Source organism: Mustela erminea, unplaced genomic scaffold, assembly GCF_009829155.1.
Source record: "Mustela erminea isolate mMusErm1 unplaced genomic scaffold, mMusErm1.Pri scaffold_68_arrow_ctg1, whole genome shotgun sequence".
Lineage (NCBI taxonomy): Eukaryota > Metazoa > Chordata > Mammalia > Carnivora > Mustelidae > Mustela > Mustela erminea.
The window spans coordinates 12,532-18,360 of NW_022476428.1; the positions used below are offsets into that span (position 1 = coordinate 12,532).

The following is a 5,829-nucleotide window of genomic DNA, read 5'->3' on the forward strand; positions in this document are numbered from 1 at the left end:
GGAAGCATCTTTCTAAATTATCTTTTTTTTTTTTAAATGAAGCAGTAGCAATTTTTTAAGGGACTTAAACTGAAAGTAGACTTAGAAATTTATTTATTTAGTAAAAGATTTTATTTTGTTTACTGACAGCGAGAGAGAGAGAGAGAGAGAGGGGAAGCGCACAAGCAAGGGGAATCACGTGCAAAGGGAGAGGAAGAAGCAAGCTCCTTGGGGTGCAAGTAGTCCAATGCAGGGCTGGATCCCTGTACACTGGAATCATGACCTCAGCCAAAGGCAAACATCTGCTTAAACAACTGAGTCATCCAGGCACCCCCTAGAAAATTAAAACAACAAAAAAAAGACCTTTTAAAAACATTTTGTTTCTTTCTTTTTTTAATATTTTATTTATTTGACATAGAGACAGGAAGAGGAACTATAAGCAGGGCAGAAGGGAAAAGGAGAAGCAGGTTTCCCACTGAGCAGAGAGCCTGATGTGGGGCTCCATCCCAGGACCCTGGGATCATGACCTGAAAAGAAGGGACACTTATGGAGGAAGCCACCCAGACACCTCTTTTCTTTGTTTTTAATATATGGCAACTGATGCTTCCCAGCCACGAGGAGCATATTACCCATTGATTAAATCTTTGATAACAACCTATTTAAAAAGGTGTGTAAATATATACTTACTCAGATTTATACACTTTGTGTTTTCTTCATAGTTTGGGGCTGGACCCCATGGTCGCAACACTGCTTCCAGTCTTTGCCTTCCCATCTTTTGATACCAGGTATTTGGTCAGCAAAGCAAATTAGTATCAAAATTAATAAGCCCTTGGCACCATATCTCTGGAGCAGGGGTTGCTCTTAGCCAAGGCCCAGAGCAGTTGACCTCCTCTCGCTAGTGCTATAGCCCCAAGGACTAGGTCCCTGCCACCAGAACTCAGTCTTACATGTTATGCTAAGCAGACAAAATCAAAACAGGAAAGCTCTGACAGCTTTCACTGGCATGCCTCATCTCCCACTCCCTCGACGTCCAGGCAGTACCAAATGACAGGGAGGGGTCTTGGTCCAACATATGGGAGGGAAGGAAGTAGCCACGAGAAAGTACCTGCCTCGCTGTTCCTTTCTTTCATGAGCAGGTTGTAAGGAGGAGGAAGAGGAAGGGGAAGAGAGGTGAACTTCAAGGGGTGAAGGCCTCAGGTAGGCAGCTGGCTCCTGCCAGTAGGAAAGGGACAAAGGAGAAGGCAGTGAGTCTTGCAGGGAGGGTGGGGGGTAAGGGTTACAGCTTATGACGGAATCTGGACAGGAGTAATAGGGATACTAGTCATTTGAGTCCACCATTGGCAAGCTGGGCTGGGTGTCAGGGCAGATAGGCCTCCCTGGGCAACGGCACATGAGAGAAGGTGGAATTCTTCTCTGAGGAGCAGGTGGAGCTTTGGGTGTTGGGAAAACATAGACAGTATTGTTCCAGGGCCAAGGACAGGTCCGGGTACTCCTGGTTGGAGGTCAAGGCCACAGTATGATCCAGGTCTTCTACCAGCAGCTTGAAGGTACCACATGCCAGCCACCCCTCATTATTGTGTATAACTCTCTGGTGCACTTACTGGCTTATCCATCAAATGACTCCTTCAGCAGCTTGAAAACCACCTCCACAGGCACTCCAGGATATGGGAGGCTTCCAGAGTGAAGATTTTGCACAGGATCACCCCAAAAGACCAGAAGTCACTCTGGTGGATGTAGATCTGGTCAAACATGGCCTTAGGGACCATCCACTTCACAGGCAGTCCACTGTTGGTTATCTTTTTATAGTAACTGATGTGGTGATATCTCTGGCAAGGCTGAAGTCTGAGATCTTCATCATGTTGTCCTTTGTCACCAGCACTTCCCTGGTGGCCAGGTCTTGGTGTATGCACTTCTTGGAGGCAAGGTACTCCATGCCTCAGGCTACCTGATAGGCACAGGATACCAGGTCCTTGGAGGAGAGTTGCTCTGCTGCATTGTGGCTGATATTGTAACAGTACTCCAGGTCAGGAGGCCTCTGGGCCTGCAGGTACTCCTGTATGTCGTCTTTGGAGGCATATTCCATGATAGTGTACGAAGGACCGTCCTGTGTGCAGGACCCAGCAGGTTGATGGTGTCCTTGTGCTGTCCAATCATCTTCATCATCTCCATTTCTGAGATTAGGTTTGACAGGTCTTTCTCTGTTGCATCTGACTTCAACATCTTCACAGACACTTTAGTCAAATGGTTGGATTTGTCTTTGTCCAGCCCAATGGCCTCCTCCAACACCACCTGCCCAAAGTAGGCCTGTCTTAGGGGTCTGCCTAAACTGCCTACAACCAGCCTGCCTCAAGGCAGTTATGAACTCTAGATTATCCTCAAAAACATTAAACCACAAGCTAAAAATTCTCTTCACTAGGTCTCTGTCGCAGGTCTAATTTTCTTATCTTTCATCATTTATCTTTTTCCTAATTCTTATTTTCAGTATAGTTTATTTTGCTTCCAGGTGTTTCCCCTGGTTTCTGTATGCTGTTTCATAGGGAAGAATTATCCTGTCATAAAATTATTTCTTGAGCATTCATTACATCTCTCAGTTAAAATGGGTTCTTTTATGGTATTGATTCATTTGAGTTTTCTCAAAATGGGAAGAATTTTCAAAATGGTGTTTTCCTCAAGGTTCAGAGTATGTCTTAGCCTCATCTTTACTCTTTTTGAAATTCACTTTTCAAATTCTTGTCCCTCTTTTTATCTTTTTAAATTAAAATGTTTTATTTTTACTATTTTTTTATTTGGGTATAGTTGATATTCAGTGTTACATTGGTTTCAGGTTTTCAGTATCTCCATACATTATTATTCTATGATCACTACAAATATAGCCACCATCTGTCACCATATAACACTATTATAATATCATTGACTATATTCTCTACACTATCCCATATCTCTTTTTAAAATCTCTGATTTTTATGTTTTCTGTTATTCCAATTTTCGACCATCATTTTACTTGGTTACTTTAATAAAATATGCCTGATTACACACTCTTTGCTGAAAACCATAGCATTTGATTTATAGTAGTCTTCTTCTTCTTCTTTTTTTTAAAATTAACATATAATGTATTATTAGCCCCAGGGGTACAGGTCTGTGAATCGCCAGGTTTACACACTTCACAGCACTCACCACAGCACATACCCTCCCCAATGTTCATAACCCCACCACCCTCTCCCTACCCTCCCCACCCCCCCGGCAACTCTCAGTTTGTTTTGTGAGATTAAGAGTCTCTTATGGTTTGTCTCCCTCCCGATCCCATCTTGTTTCATTTACTCTTTTCCTGTCCCCCAAACCCCCCACATTGCACCTCCATTTCCTCATATCAGGGAGATCATATGATAGTGTCTTTCTCTGGTTGACTTATTTTGCTAAGCATAATACCCTCTAGTTCCATCCATGTCAACGCAAATGGCAAGATTTCATTTCTTTTGATGGCTGCATAGTATTCCATCGCATATATATATACCATTCATTTGTTGATGGACATCTAGGTTCTTTCCATAGTTTGGCTATTGTGGATATTGCTGCTATAAACATTTGGTGCACGTGCCCCTTTGGATCATATAGCAGTCTTCTTTACCTCTATCAGAACCCCAGGAAGCTTTATTTATTTATTTACTCACATAAACAGATGATCCAACACAACGTCTTTTGATGTTCAAATGTATTATAATGTCTTACCGCTTAACACTATGCTTACTGCTCTCTTTCACTGTCTGACTAAATCCTCATCATCACTATGCCATTTAATGAGAAAGAACATTTGAACTCAGAGTTCTCTCCATATCAGGGAATGAAGACTCCACCCTTCTGTTTGTGCAGGTAAAATAAATGTTGATATTGTCTGTCCTGCACATACCCCATCCTGTTCACCAGAATATTCACCATCAAAATATATACAAAATGAAAACCATACCTCACCACTTCTATTACCACCCAGCATGCTAAAAACACCGTCATATGTTCCTGAATTATTGACTTGATTGATAACCCCACTTCCACGCATACTGCACTCCTTTCTCCCTGCAAATTTATTTTGGTACAGCAATTTAACCTAAAAATCAAGTCAGATGATTTTATTCTGCTGTTGAAAGTCTTTTGGTATCTTCCCCTTTCATATTAAATAAAAACTGAAGGCGTTTCAATGTACTAGAAGGTCATACATCAATACGTTCTTCCTCTCTCCACCACTATGAACTCCTCATTGGCCTCCTTGCTTTTCCTCAAAAGTAACAGACAAGCTGTTCACACAAAGTCTATAGACTTACTTGCTCTGCCTAGAGCAATCTTTTCCTTTAATATTTGTATAACACTCTCCTTCACTTCCTGGGTCTTTGTGCAAATAACATCTCATAAATGAGATATAACCACCCAACACAAAATAAAATTAACTTTCATCCCAGCATTCTCCAATGGCTTTTACCTTTCTTGTATTGCTTTGTAACACTTATCACCATCAACCATCAATCATTATTCTATTACTGGTTTATTTTCTTATTGGAGACAGAGAGAGAGAGAATTGGGAGGGTGCGCAGAGGAAGAAGAAAACACCCCACTGCCTAGAAAGCCTGCTGGGGAGTTACATCCCAGGACCCTGAGATCATGACCCAAGCCAAAGGCAGTCACTCAATGGACTGAGCCACCGAGGTGCCCCTCTATTATTGGTTTATTTCACTATTATATTTCAAAAGAATGTAAGCTCTTTGTGGTCAGGTATTTTATATGTTTTATTAATTGAAGTATTCTCAGAAAGGTAGCTGGCAGATTGTAAGGACTCACTAAACTGTATTTTGTTGTTATTATTGGGCTCCTTTATGGGCTTTACCTCTTACGCTAGAAGTCTATCCTTCAGATGTAAGCAATAAGAATAGAGCCCTGCTGCCTGTTCAAATGAGTAAAAAGCCTGTATTAAGTGGATATTTTAAAAGCTAAATGAATGGCTTAATAGTTGTATATAGGGGGAAAGGGAACATATTTTCCACAGTTTAGAAGTGGAGTTCTTTTATAGAGTTCTTGTACAAGCCTACACTATTGAACGATAATGGGCAGTAGTTGTACATTACAATTATACAAACACTTTGGTAATTTATATCCTTTTTTTGTAATTCATGACTGGATCATTTAATTCCTTAGGAGCATTATAGCATTTCAACTTTTCATGTTCAATAAACTTATTGGGGTTGCTACCTTTTTTATTCAAATGGAGAAATAGTCATGATTTAATCTAAATAAAGTGTTATTGATTGTGTTGTTTTCTAGGAATGAGTCGCACATGCTAGTTTAAAAGTTTTGTTAAATTCTCAAGTCTGTCACTGATAAAAGCCTTTTGTAGATTAGTAGCTTGATCAAAACGGAAAAGTTATGTAACACCAATTGTTATACTATCTTTGTTTCCATCTTGCATTGTAATAACACCCATCTTAACTCTATTTAAGACAAATCATTGCCAGATGGCTTTCTGGCATTGATTGCATGATATGAAATCTAGTATAACTAAAAGTGTTTGGTTTTAGTAGCATATAAATCAATTTAGAAAAATATATGTATTTGAATATAAGATAAAGTTTTAAATTATTTGGCAATAGTAAACTAAACTTTTTTTTTGTAAATTTTTATTTTCTAAAATTTCATTGAGCTCTTTTGCAATAAGAAACAAGTTACAAAAAATTAAGGTTTATTTACCCCAATTCAAAATTATTAGGAATATAATCATAGAGGTTGAAGTATTTAAAATATTGAACCCAAAATATTTTATTAGGTAAATTCATGAATGCTGAGCATTCACTGTTAAAATATACTAATACT

At 39.5% G+C, this 5,829-nt stretch overlaps 1 pseudogene; it reads right to left on the bottom strand.

Annotated features, from left to right (window-relative positions):
• Positions 1-1,089: 1,089 nt before the first annotated feature.
• On the bottom strand, positions 1,090-4,488 carry LOC116584033 (annotated as a pseudogene).
• Between the last annotated feature and the right edge of the window lie 1,341 nt (positions 4,489-5,829).